Raw genomic sequence first — 15,036 nt, 5'->3', positions numbered from 1 at the left:
GAATCGGCAATGCTCTCGAAGCCCTGGCATTTCATGATTCAGATAAAAAAAAGTATGATATCAACTGTAAAAAAGTAGATTGGGAATGTTCGTGGCGATGTAAAACTCCTTTTGCTGCAAGAGGAGCCCTTTTCTTATAGGTAAGTCTAATGAATGAGTATCTGTTGATTTCTAATTTATAGCTTTATTTCAATTTTACTTAGCTTACTTTAGGTTTTATATAAGTAATTTTTAATTAATCTAATCTGCCAAATAAAACCAGTTTCAGTTGTATTTGTTTAATTGCTTAGAAGGTAGCTAAGCTTAGTTATAGAGTAAACAACAATCTGAAATGAAATAAGTTTGAGCATGTTAAATGAATCATCTAATGTTTGTATACATTTTTGATATGAACTTGAAAATTAGAAAGGGTTTAGCCATTGAAGGGAAGCAAAGTTTGGTTATAACATGGTTTGGAGTAGACTAGGTCATCGTTGTGGAGGAAAATCGATAGGGCCTTGCCGGCATCTTTCAGGGAGCGGCGTGGCTGCGTGGACACCAGAAATGAAATATGTACTTCGATTGGTTTCGTCTCTGCATCAATATATTCCATGTTATCTCATACAAATGTACATATTTTAATTTTTTATATAACTCTATTAAAACTTTGATTGGCTTTGGACCCCTACATGCATTTTTTCATCTTTATTTCCTCATTCTGTGGATGCGAACAGAACAGGAAAAGTTCAAATTGGATAAAACTATTTTGATTAAAAATGAGCACGCAACTTATACATTAGTCGAGTATGTGGAATAATAAAAATGCACACGCAACTTATAAATCTATCGAGTATATAAAATAATGTTAATTCAAATGCACTTCAACTAAAACTAAAAGTTTCTTAAATATTTAGTGAAGAAGGACCAGCATTTCAACATTTTATTTAATTACTCAATATCTAATAAAGATAGTTAAAGATTCAAATTACGGATTAATTTTTCCAAAATCAAATATTTTTTTTTTGTTATAAGCTGATGTGAACAAAATTTAGTGTCTTTACAAATTGAAAACTCAAATCAAACAGAAATGTTCACAGAATCAAATGAATTTACCAATTCATTTCTGTGTAATAAGTTGTATAATTTCAAGTAAACAAAAATCATTCTAGGAAAAGCATTTTACTTATTTACTCGACATTCAATAAATATAGAAAAGATATTAAATACTCAAATTAAAGCCAAGTATTTACAAAATCAAATGAATCCTCAATCATTTACGTGGCATTTGTTCTTTTCGCGTAATGAACTTATTTTGTCCAACCATTCATATGGGGAAAACATGGGAAACAAGATGCAGAATAGGCAATTCCATCGAGTGTAATAACCGATAAGAAGATTTCTTCAAATTTTTAACTAGGAACCAAAAACAGATTCCGCAGTAATCTGTGCCTTACTCCTAGAACTTCCACTCTCCTGTTGTTTAGTTAATTGTATACATATAATTAGTATTTGAATTAGTCTTAGAAGTATCGTTAAAGGAACAACTTCATAGTCTTAGAAGTATTGTTAAGGAAATAGAAGCAAATAACAAATATTAAAATAATAAACTACAAGTAAAATTAATTATTTACAAAATTATTTACCTAAGACTCGACAACAGATAACCGAAGAAAATATTTCACAGTGTCCATCCATCCCGAGACACGACAAAATAAGTCTCTAAAAAGCAGTGTTTTTAAGTTTTAGTTAATTAACAATTAATAAAGGTGGAACAATCAAATGAAATAGAAATATTCACAGAATCGTATGTGTTCACAATAATTTATATTAAGTTAACGGTATTCAATTAAAGAAAAGAAGTGTCGGAAAAACAACAGTTTTACATATAATACCAGGTGTTATTCATTCAACACGTATAAAACTAAAAAAAGCTTTTGGCTGGTATCCAAACGCATTTGTCGAGAAAACAAGAGGGGACAATAAATCATTATCGAGCTTCTAAAACAATTTCCATCGGACGCATTTTTTTTACAACCGCTACTCAATAAACCAATAAACTGGTGTTATTGTTTGGAACGTACGGCTGTTCGGATTTCGAATTTCTTTATGGTTGCATAATAAAAACGACACACAATAATAAATCATGAGGTAGCCAAAATACGCACAGCGTATCGGGTAGTAAACATCGACCAGATGTTAATATGAATACGCATATTTTTTTATATTGTTTTTGCTAAAATGCAAGCTGCAATTGACACGTTCCTTCATATATTTTTTTTTATCATATTATGCGTAATAAAACCTCGGATAATGTGGATACGGATTTAGTGCCGTGTGGAACTATAACCCAACCCAACCCCCTCAACTCATATAAATTATTTTTTAAATATAATCTGTGTAATGTATAAAAAAAATTAAATTCAAAATAAACTTAATATCAAAAAAAACTACGTTGTAAATAAACCTCGTTTAAGCGTTTATGCGTTCATAAACGATTCGAGTATACAGCGTTCGAGGACGAATTAAAAAAAAATTATGTACGTCATGATTGAAATACTTAGGGTGGAATAAAATGGAATTTATTTGTTTCTCTTTTGCGACGAGAAACGTGCCCAACAGAAGCTTGACAAAAACGTAGTTTTAAAAGAATATTAAAGTAAATTGTGCAACGCTGACAAGTATGAACTAAATATATTTAGTCACGTTATTACACGAAACACGTGTAATTACACGTGAATAACGCTCGTTTGTTCAAGTTTATTATAAGATCTAGTCACTTGCAGAAAGCTTTTCAAAATATATAAATTAAAAAAAAAAAGATAATCGATGAGAACTGTCTGTTTCCCATTATCAAAGGCAGACAAGAAAAATAAAATATTGAAAAATGGGATGAAACATGAGAAAAATTGCGGTTTGAAAGACTTTTGGTCCTTAGGAAAATTTTATTGGCAAATGTATATATTTTTTACGATTTTCCTATAAAAATTGAAATATTAAATTTTTGGTTGGAAATGATTTTGTATTGAAAATATTGCGAAATTAAATGAAAAGCTTATGGAAAATATCGATTTATTAAAATTTTCACTTGTAATCAAGATATATTGTTATGGTATTAACATGAAATTTGGTGTTGATTGGACTAAATTCAAATAAATCAAAACTAATTGTATATGCGAAATGTATACATTTAATCAACTAAAAATAATGCATATTTCCATGTGAATCTGCAGCTTCAAAATAACACGTATTGTTTTGATTTTTCTGAATATTAATTATTAATTATATTAATGCCGAGTTGATTACGAAACAATTTCCTGCAGACGGCAGTTGAAATTCATATAATTAAATCTTTCAGAATTATCCATTTGAAATACATCGTAAAAAAAGTATAGAATCAATATCGAGCAGGCTCCGCTGCAAGAGTGTTCTTACGTAACGTTCTAGGAATAGATGTAATTAGCATCCGCCGGTTGCAGGTGTACTTTAAACTCATAATTTTGATTATTCAATAAACTCGAGTGGCGTTGATGAATGACAGGATCCAATTATTCGCACTGTTGAATCGCTGTTGACACTGTCGATAATACTTAGAGAAGTGTGGAAGGACAAGGGGTGACCGTGAGGGAAATAACGTTGCATCGCGCAAATACACCCTCAGATAGGCCATAACAAACCTGATGCTATATATCATGTTTTTTCAGAGATTATTTTTCAGTTTGTAATATGTGTTCAAAGAATATGGTTGTGCTCAGTCTCTTATTTAATTTTTTTTAAGCAGGATAAGAGAACCAAAGTTTGTGGTTGGTTATGGTTACTCAGTGGCAACAACTTCAAGCAATCATCAATTTGATCATAGGATATGGAAGTGTTAATATCTATTATTTGAATATTTTCAAAACTGGATAGAAACAAAACAAAGTATGAATTGGATATGGTTACTCAGCCTACAACATCTTCAAGTGATCAGGTCTCTTATTTGAATCTTTTTGAAGCAGAATAATATCAAGGGGTCACTTTGACCCATCCCTAGTACTTACGGCTTAAATGAAATAAAATCGAACTTTATTTGCATTACTTTTTCATTATTACTAAATGAAACTGGAATTAACATTTCAATTTTGTTAACAATTCATATTTGCTTATTGAATGGAATTATTTCAAAATTTCATACAGAAATAGTAGAAAAAACGTTAAATTGTTATATTAAGAATATTATTAAAAATAAATTAATTTCTAATGTAAATTAATAAAAATAATTAATAAATTATTCAAAGAGCTTCTTTTTATTATTAACATCGGTTTTTCATAAACTAGAAAGTTATAATCACAGATGTGTATAAGATAGAAAGTTTCTTATAAAACGAAGAGCAGAGATTACAGAAGAGTAAAGTAATTAAATTTCAGATGTGGGCTTATCCATTGGCATAGTCGTCGACTTGCAAGTATTAAAACCGAGTTCGAACTAATTAAAAACGGATCACGTCGTGTAATCGATTGCGTTTAGAGGATATTATTCAAAATGAATATCTGATTAATAACTATGAGTTTTTGTTGCAATTTTCATCAGTTCGATAATCTCGAGAAAGACGAAAGTACGTTTCTTTAGTTTATAAACTGTAATTATGTTAATTTAATTTTTAATTAATTAAGAATTTTATCCTAAATTTTCATTTATTTATTTATTTTTTATATTACAAATTCAGCAAGTTTTTTGTTCTTAATATTTCAAGTAAAAAATGTAAATAATAAGTTTATTTGTACGAATTTTCATGTAAGCAAATGTTTTCAAATATTTTTATTACTATTATTTGTAAGTTTTGGCTATAATTGAAATATTTGAAAATCAAGTTTTGTATTTGTCCAACAATTAGAGGTAGAATTTGGTTTACGCCGCAGTTCCGTTCCTACAAAAGTTGACGCAAATCGAAACGGCGTAAAATGAAGCCATATAGGTATACTCTCAGTCAAAGTAGGAAAATCGGGTAATCACACTGCGGTGGCGGTATTGTGATTTGGCGGTGTAAACCTAGGACTAACTGTATTTGATTATTATTATTAGTGTATTCAAAACTAGGATTGTGAGGATCGTAAATAAATTGTCGGGTTGTACGATTCTATTTCCTCTGAAAATCAAATAGAAGACAGAATTCGTAAACATGTTTATAGGTGGCACGGATTCCGTCTATCTGGAATAATATTGGATCGTAGGAATGAGAAGATTGTACGATACACATTATTCGTTGTCGGTAAACAGGATACCCGATCCGGATGATCGTTAGTGACGACGCTGAAATTCGTATCCGGTATAGTTGAGCATCGGCCGAATCTCCGGTTTCTCGAAAACATCGATTCCAACCACCCCCACGCTTTGCAATTAAATAGCTAACGATGTTCATGTTCCAGAGCAAATAAACGAATCGGATTAATTAATTTCGTACTAAGGGGTGAAAATTTCATTTGGATCGATGAGTTCATCAAGATGTCTGTTGTATTTCTATTACAGAAATACCTCGCATAGTGCGACTTCGATCAGTCCTGATTCAGTATAGTACGGTTTCAAAATTTTAATTGAAAAAATAAATTCTAGAATTTTAATTAATTTTGTATTAAGAGGTGGAAAATTCATTTCGATCAAGATGTCTGTTGTTTTTATATTATAGTAATACCTAGTGCGACTTCGATCAGTTCTGAATCAGTATAGTCCGGTTTCAAAATTTTAATTGAAAAAATAAATTCTAGAATTTTAATTAATTTCGTATTAAGGGGTGGAAAATTCATTTTGATCAAGTTGTCTGTTGTATTTCTATTACAGAAATACCTCGCATAGTGCGGCTTCGAACAGTCCTGTTACACTATAGTCCGGATTCAAAATTTTAATTGAAAAAATAAATTCTAAAATTTTAATTAATTTTGTATTAAGGGGTGGAAAATTCATTTCGATCAAGATGTATGTTGTATTTCTATTACAGAAATACCTCGCATAGTCCGGCTTCGATCAGTCCTGATTTACTATAGTTCGGTTTTAAAGTTTTAATTGAAAAATAAATTTCGATCAGTCCTGTTTCACTATAGTCCGGTTTTAAAATTTTAATTGAAAAGATAAATTTTAAGATGTCTGTTGTATTTCTATTACAGAAATACCTCGCATAGTGCGGCTTCGATCAGTCCTGATTCAGTATAGTCCGGTTTCAAAATTTTAATTGAAAAAATAAATTCTAGAATTTTAATTAATTTCGTATTAAGGGGTGGAAAATTCATTTCGATGAAGATGTCTGTTGTATTTAAATTACAGAAATAGCTCACATAGTGCGGTTTCGATCAGTCCTGATTCACTATAGTCCGGTTTTAAAATTTTAATTGAAAAATAAATTTAAAAAAAATGAATTCTAGGATTTTAATTAATTTTGTATTAAGAGGTGGAAAATTCATTTCGATCAATATGTCTGTTGTATTTAAATTACAGAAATAGCTCACATAGTACGGATTCGATCAATCCTGATTCACTATAGTCCGGTTTCAAAATTTTAATTGAAAAAATAAATTCTAAAATTTTAATTAATTTCGTATTAAGGGGTGGACAAATCATTTAGATCAAGATGTCAGTTGTATTTCTTTTACAGAAATACTTCACATAGTGCGGATTTGATCAGTCCTGACTCACTATAGTCCGGTTTTCAAGTTTTAATTGAAAAATAAATTTCGATCAGTCCTGTTTCGCTATAGTCCGGTTTTAAAATTTTAATTGAAAAGATAAATTTTAAGATGTCTGTTTTATTTCTATTACAGAAATACTTCGCATAGTGCGACTTCAATCAGTCCTGATTCAGTATAGTCCGGTTTCAAAATTTTAATTGAAAAAATTAATTCTAGAATTTTAATTACTTTTGTATTAAGGGGTGGAAAATTCATTTCGATCAAGATGTCTGTTGTATTTATATTACAGAAATACCTCGCATAGTGCGGCTTAGTGAGGTTTCAAATTCAAATGATGTATTTATTTGTTTTCATGCATTAAGGGTTGTAAAATATATGCGAGGATCGGGGATCCGGGAAAATGCGCAACAGCTGATATTGAAATGCACTTGCTTCGCGCATCGATCGATACAGCAGGATTTAATGGATACGCATATAAAATGCGGCGATGCAAAATTTCATCCGACTTGGTGAAAACCTTTGCATATTTTAAATTACATAAACACCAACAACAACAACAAAACAACTTACTTTCATAGAAATCATTACAAGATAAAGACAATAATTTATGATTGTGAAAGATTATTTGTTAAATTATTTATTTAATAAACAAACAATTACTTCCTGTTTTCAGTAAAATTTGATTCCTGTGCAAACATTTAGTTTGTTTGTGCTATGAATATATTTTTCACAAGTTCATCTGTAGCTAATCGATTTGTCGGTCTGGGGAGAGAACACCCCTGTTGCTACGTTCGTACAAATCACGTGTTGCTATGGGGGTGATGCGTTCCATATCGAAGAGACAAAAAAATGAACCCTTTGTTAGTTTCATTCAATCACAAATCTCTAAAAAAAATAAATGTATAAATTTATTTTTAAATTTGCTCACAAACCAATTGAAAAATAAAATCGTATGTGTTGTGGTCCCCTTACATCACCTCATTAAAGGAAGTATAAATTATAAATTTTTAGATAAACATTTCTTATATTGCACCTGCAATAAGAATTTATGAAGGATTTCCTTGGAAAACAATATTTTCAGCAGCGTGCACGGATTTAGAAACACCCACATATCCCCACATCCGCATGTCCCCACGTCAATAATCTATTTATAAGAAATATTAATAATGACTCAACTATAAATGAACTTATAAATAAGTGCTAATACTTCTATTAATAAATTCTTTAAAACAAAATTAAAATTATTTCTTAGTCAAGTTGTATATTTCAATTTTATTTATTTATATACAATTTTTACATTATCTATTATACATTTTTTTATCATAATTTTTCTTATGTTCTTTTGGCATGCTCTTTGGAACCGGTATTTTGAGCGGGTTTAGAAAAAGTAAAAACCGTTCTGAAATTTTGTATCCAATACATCATTTTTATTTATAACTTGTTGATGTCGTTTTCCATTCGTATTTCCTGTAGAACCATTTTATATTGTGCAACGCCCTGCACCAGCAAACTCCTGTTCATTATGTTAGTTGAATTACGTTCCATCCTTGTATTTCTTGTATTATGTAATTATGATCATGGGTGTCGCATCTGAAAGATCTGTCTGGGTCTTATTTTTTTTACTATTTTGTGTATTAATATGTTTGTCTGTGCCTCTATCAGTGTCCCCACATCCGGTAATTGTGTGTCACGGATATTTTTTAGCTTTGTTTGTTGTTTTTATTAATGCGTTTAAGTTTTATTTTGTTGTGTTTTCCCACATCATAGCACATCCTAGAGGTAAACATACTACAATACACTGCCAACTTGCACTTATCCGGAAGAAATTTGTTTATTTTTCTCACAGTCGTAGCATTTATTTTTGTAAGCTTATGTGGTCATCTCAACCCAGTTTGTTGTTTAATAGTTTTCCCAAGTATCTTGTTCAACTTTTTTATTTTGGTATTGTTTATGGAAGGTCAGATCTAAAATAATGATTAAAAGTTAAAAATTAAGTTATATTGGATATGAATTATTTAATTTAAGATTTATATAAGTATAAGATTTAATTATATATATTTTTTTAAATTTATTATTATTAAAGCAATCTATCATCTGACATAGATATCAAGCCTTATGAATGTGGTAAAAAGTAAATTAAAAAAAAGGACAGTATAATACTTAAAGAAGAGATGATCCAGCCTCGTTGACTATAATTTTCCACTTTTTTAGCATGTTTTTAATTTATTATTTCTTGTGTATCTATGAGATATAATAGATTGAATAATTATAATTGGTTCAGTCGAAGCTTTTGTTCTAGAAACGATCAAAGCAAGAGGAAATGTGAATTAGCTTAGATTGTGTTTGTCAAACAGGGAGAGTGAGGTAGATATACAATTTCAGTAGCAGATGGTCTTTTAATTCAGCACTTGTGCTGAGTTTGCTTCTGCAAATAAATCGATTGAACTGACCCTTTCAAACTGAAATTATATTGCTGTTAAACGAAATTCAATTTCAAAATCCCGTTAATCTAATTACTGACATTATAAATCACGACTGTATGGAAATCCCGACAGTATCAAAATCCCGATAACCATAATTCCGACAGTATCAAAATTCCGTTTACAGAACTAACTGTAACCGGAACGAAAAATTGCTGAATTGACAAACCAAAACCGAAACCGAACTTTTAATTACGGTTAATTTTGGTTCAATGTTTTTTCCATTAAATTCATTCATAATCGCTTTCTTTTATGTATGCTCTTTGATGGTAATGTGCCGGTGCTAGTGGTTTGGTTTAATTGGGTCTATATCGCAAGCCCGACAACCAAAATACCGTCTATCGAAATCCGGACTGTATCGAAATCCCGACTATATCAAAATTTCGACAACCATAATCCCGAGAATATCAGAATCTCGACAACCATAATCCCGACTATATCAATATTCCGACTGTATCAAAATCCCGACTGTATCGAAACCCCGACTATATCAAAATCTCGACAACCAAGATCCAGACTGTATTAGAATCTCGACAACCATAATCCCGACTATATCAAAATTCCGACTGTATCAAAATCCTGTTAACAGAACTGTAACTGTAACCGAAACGAAAAATTGCTGAATTGACACACCGAAACCAGAACAAACTTTTAAATACAGTTAATTTTGGTACAATTTTTTTTCATTAAATTCATTCATAATCGCTTTCTTTTATGTATGCTCTTTCATGGTAATATGCCGGTGCTAGTGTATTGGTTTAATTGGGTCTATATCGCAAGCCCGACAACCAAAATACCGTCTATCGAAATCCGGACTGTATCGAAATCCCGACTATATCAAAATTTCGACAACCATAATCCCGAGAATATCAGAATCTCGACAACCATAATCCCGACTATATCAATATTCCGACTGTATCAAAATCCCGACTATATAGAAAATTTCTACAATAACATTTTAAAATTATTTCGGAGCGTAGTCACCTTTGCTACATTTTTATTTTTAATAACAATAAATTATTTGATTTTGTTGAATTATTTATAATAAACCTTAACATTATGAAATAATATCAAATACAATTAAATTATTAATTGTTGTTATTTATTATTAATAACAATTTAAAAGTGACCACCCTCGGGAATAATTTAAAAATGTTATTGAAGACATTTTCGATACAGTCGGGATTATGGTTGTCGGGATTTCGATATAGTCGAGATTTCGATACAGTCGGGATTTCGAACGTCAGGATTTCGAACGTCGGGAATTTGATAGACGGGATTTCGGTTGTGGGGCTTGCGATTGTCACCGGATTTAATTATATAGTCATTCGAAAAAATATATTTTTTGGACATTGTGTTGGTCGGTCTATTGTTAATAGAATATATAAACAAACAATGTATAAGAGACATCCATGTGAAGTCTCTGTGAATACTCCGATTTTTGTTCAAATAAACAAATACATAATAAACAAAACTATCAAGGCCGATTTTCGTGAGAACGCTTGATCATCAATATAAATATAGCCGAATATGAAGAAACTCAAAAACAAAAGTCTCTCAAACAACCATCGACAAAATAAAAATAAAATTTGAATAAGAAAGGGCACAAATCTTGCGCAACTAACAGTAGAACAAAGTGAAATGAAAGTGATTAAAAAGGATATTACTGTAAATATAACCGAAAAAACATTCTAAAATGCATGTCTTAAACTAGTCACTAATTATTTTATAATTGAAAACAGTAGTAAGAAGGGAATTTGGTAAAATTATACTAAAATTTTAACTAATTTATTTTTTTTTCGATTATAAATTTCAATTTCAACCGGAATCAACTGAACCAAAATTTTTATATGAAACCGAAACCGAATCTGAAAGGATAAACATTTACTTGGAATATAACCGTAAACCGGAACGTATTTAATTTCGGTTCGACTCTCCGGTATAAATACAATAAGTTTATTTTATCTAATTTTATTCCTATTACATTTAAGAATTTATATGACTTTATACATAATTTCTGTTTTAGTTTATATAATAGTTTTGAACTGTATTAAAAAAATTAACTAAAACTTATTCAAAACCAATTCTAATTAACTATCAATTAAATTTAATTATTAATGAAATAAAATAAGAAAGGGCGAATAGAATGCAGTAAATATATTTTATAATTTGATAAATTACAATATTTTTTATCTTTATAAATAAATTTACCCGGCACGATGCGCCGGATTATTACTTCATAAAGCCTCAATCGTAATTAGATTGTTTTTATTGTATTTTAAAATTATTACTTATAATTTTTTATGGCTATTATATAATAAATTTTGTTTATTATTATTTTAATAGTAATTTCTTGAAGAACAAGTCTGTTCTTACATAATAAAATTTGTTTAAATTACGATTTTTTATTGATTAATTATTCAGCAAATTTAAAACAAAACGCACTAGTTTTCGTGCACACAAAAGAATTTGTTTATAGATACGCAGTTGCAGATGACTCATCGTTACGCGTTTTCGTAACCATGTATGGATTTGTTTATTGCTCTCAGCTGCACCTGATTCGTCGTTCCGATTTGCTCCGATTCGAGCATTCGTGTTATATTAACAATAAATGCGAGTTCGTGCCCAATAAGAATTAGTTTAGCGCGCGCAGCCATTGCTGATGCATCGTGTCGCACAAACCGCGTTTCGTGACCAAGTAAGAATTGTTTTTTAGTGATCACACCTATTATATTAGTGCTGCGTTTTCGTAAGGTAATTCAATTATATAAATTCCTAATTGTTATTTCTTAAATAAGAAAGTTATAATAAATAAAAGTATACAAACGTTCATTTGGAATAAAATTTCATCAAATTAATAAGTAGGATTTAAAAAAAAATTAATTATATAATTTCTCAATACATATTTAACGAGAATCGTTTGATTTTTGTTTTCTTTTAAAATGTTTACTGCTGAAATATAGTAATTATATAATTTCCTAATTGTTATTTCTTAAATAAGAAAGTTATAATAAAAAAAGTATACAAACGTTCATTTGGAATAAAATTTCATCAAATTAATAAGTAGGATTTTAAAAAAAAAATATTATATAATTTCTCAATACATATTTAACGAGAATCGTTTGATTTTTGTTTTCTTTTAAAATGTTTATTGCTGAAATATAGTAATTATATAATTTCCTAATTGTTATTTCTTAAATGAGGAAGTTATTATAAGAAAAAAGTATACAAACGTTCTCTTATTTTCATTTGGAATAAAATTTCATCAAATTAATAAGTAGGATTTAAAAAAAAAAATATTATATAATTTCTCAATACATATTTAACGAGAATCGTTTGATTTTTGTATTCTTTTAAAATGTTTATTGCTGAAATATAGTAATTATATAATTTCCTAATTGTTATTTCTTAAATGAGAAAGTTATAATAAAAAAAAGTATACAAACGTTCTGTTATTTTTATTTGGAATAAAATTTCATCAAATTAATAAGTAGGATTTAAAAAAAAATTATATAATTTCTCAATACATATTTAACGAGAATCGTTTGATTTTTGTTTTCTTTTAAAATGTTTCTATATCACAAGCCCGACAACCGAAAGACCGTCTATTGAAATCCCGACGGTTAAAATATAGTCGGGATTTTGAACGTCGGTCGGGATTTCAATTTGGAATAAAATTTCATCAAATTAATAAGTAGGATTTAAAAAAAAAATTATATAATTTCTCAATACTTATATTTACGAAATCGTTATTATTTGTTTTCAAATCCCAATTTCTCAATTCATATTTAACGATAATCGTTTGATTTTTGTTTTCTTTTAAAATGTTTACTGCTGAAATATAGTAATTATATAATTTCCTAATTGTTATTTCTTAAATGAGAAAGTTATAATAAAAAAAAGTATACATACGTTCTGTTATTTTCATTGGGAATAAAATTTCATAATTAATAAGTAGGATTTTTTATCTCGGCTGTATTAAAATCCCGACGCTTGAAATATAGCCGGGATTTTGATATAGTCGGGATTTTGATACACTTGGGATTTCGAACGTCGGGATTTTGATAGACGGGATTTCGGTTGTCGGGCTTGCGATTGCCATAGTTTTTGATCAAATTCATTAAAAAAATAAATAAAAATAAACTTTCATTACAAACTTTATTTATTTAAATGAATGAATGAAACCAAAATTAACAATTATTTATTTCATTATATATATTAATTTTATTAATTATTATTATAATTCGTATTAAAATTATTTCAAAAAATTCAAATTATTGCACACATATAACAGTTTATGAAATATTTTTTATTACAATTTTGATAATACTTTCCATATTTAAAAAGCTGGTATTACTTATTTGTATTTTTTTAATTGAATATTATACGCAGATTAAATTTTAGAAGTACTAATTACTACATAATTAAAAAAAAGTGTTATTTCTTAATTAGAAACAATACGCGTTATTTTGCAAATTAAAGTTAACAAGATTTTTTTAATTATTTTATTAATTATATATTTAAATATTATATTATTATTACTTTCTCGTCTAAAAGTTAATATAAGTTCATAATAAGAAAAAAATAGATATTGGTTATTTTTATTGAAATATTAACGTATTTTAAAATACAAAATATAATTTGAATTTTTTTACAAGCATTATAAAGTAATTAAATTATATTTACTCATTGCAGACTGTAAATATATTTGAGTTGGTCAGGGTGAATCTGTTGAGCATGTACAAAATTCCCACGTGCACAGCATTATTTCCGTCGCTCTTTCCCCACCCATTCTATTGATTTATATCAGATGTTGCCGTAGAAATTCAGCAAAAGTTTACAAAAGGGTGAGAGAGCAGGTCGAGAGTATTTCCTCGTCGCGTTTATTACCAAACATCGTTATTACACTCCGTCAACTGTAAATACTGTAAGTAGTCGTGTGTTGTGTTTTGTTGTCCACTTCTTGGAAAGCTGCTGCAAGTGCAAGGATGTTATTGAAAAGAACGGATTTCGAACGATCGAGTTTTTCTTAGAATCAGAGACGCGAATCCATGCATACATACGTACATACATCATTATTATCGGAAACCATCCGAGTTTAATGGTTCTGTGCTTTCACCGAGGATTGCGTCATAGAACTGCAGCGTTTAAATTAATTGGCAAGCGGTCGAAGCTACCTACTCATTTCGTATTATTTTCACAGTCACAAACATTTTCATGAGGGTGGCGAGACGAAACGTGGGGGAAAACCAACCTCCAACCCCTACGTTTGTTGCTCGTCTGTTTTTTCGTTTTAGTGTTGCAATTAGTCCGTTTTAATGAGTACATTGTGTCAAACAAGCTCGTTAGAGCGAGCGTTATTACTGGTTTGCAAATGTACACAGAATCAGTGTAATTATTTTCTTTGTATTTTCACGTTCGGTATTAACAGATTTTTAAATGGCTTTTACTAAATCAATAACTTCATATAATTCGTTAAAAAAAAAACATCCAGATTTTTTGCACAAATTTGATTATATCTTTCATTATGTAATGAATTTTCGAAATTGTTTCTGAAAATATTGTTTTCTATAGGTTCCTGGGAAAAACGTATAAATCGAAATTGTAACTTTTTTAATGTAAAACCGTGTAAATAAAAAAAAACGAATAGGATAGAGTTATTTTCAACATTTTGAAATCAATGAAATGTAAAAACACTGCATTTTCGATCATTTTTTAAATTTTGAACACGAATTACATCCAAACGGCTAAAACCACAGTAATATATCGATACTTGCTAGATTCCCCAAACATTCAGCTTTCACATGCGTCTTTTGGATTCATTCTACATATTATAGAAAATCAATGAAATGTAAAAACACTGCATTTTCGATAATTTTTTAAATTTGAGCACGAATTACAGGCAAACGGCTAATACCACACT

This window comes from Nicrophorus vespilloides, unplaced genomic scaffold, assembly GCF_001412225.1.
Source record: "Nicrophorus vespilloides isolate i.1.1-1 unplaced genomic scaffold, Nicve_v1.0, whole genome shotgun sequence".
NCBI classification, from domain to species: domain Eukaryota; kingdom Metazoa; phylum Arthropoda; class Insecta; order Coleoptera; family Silphidae; genus Nicrophorus; species Nicrophorus vespilloides.
Note: the sequence above shows the minus strand (reverse complement) of the source record.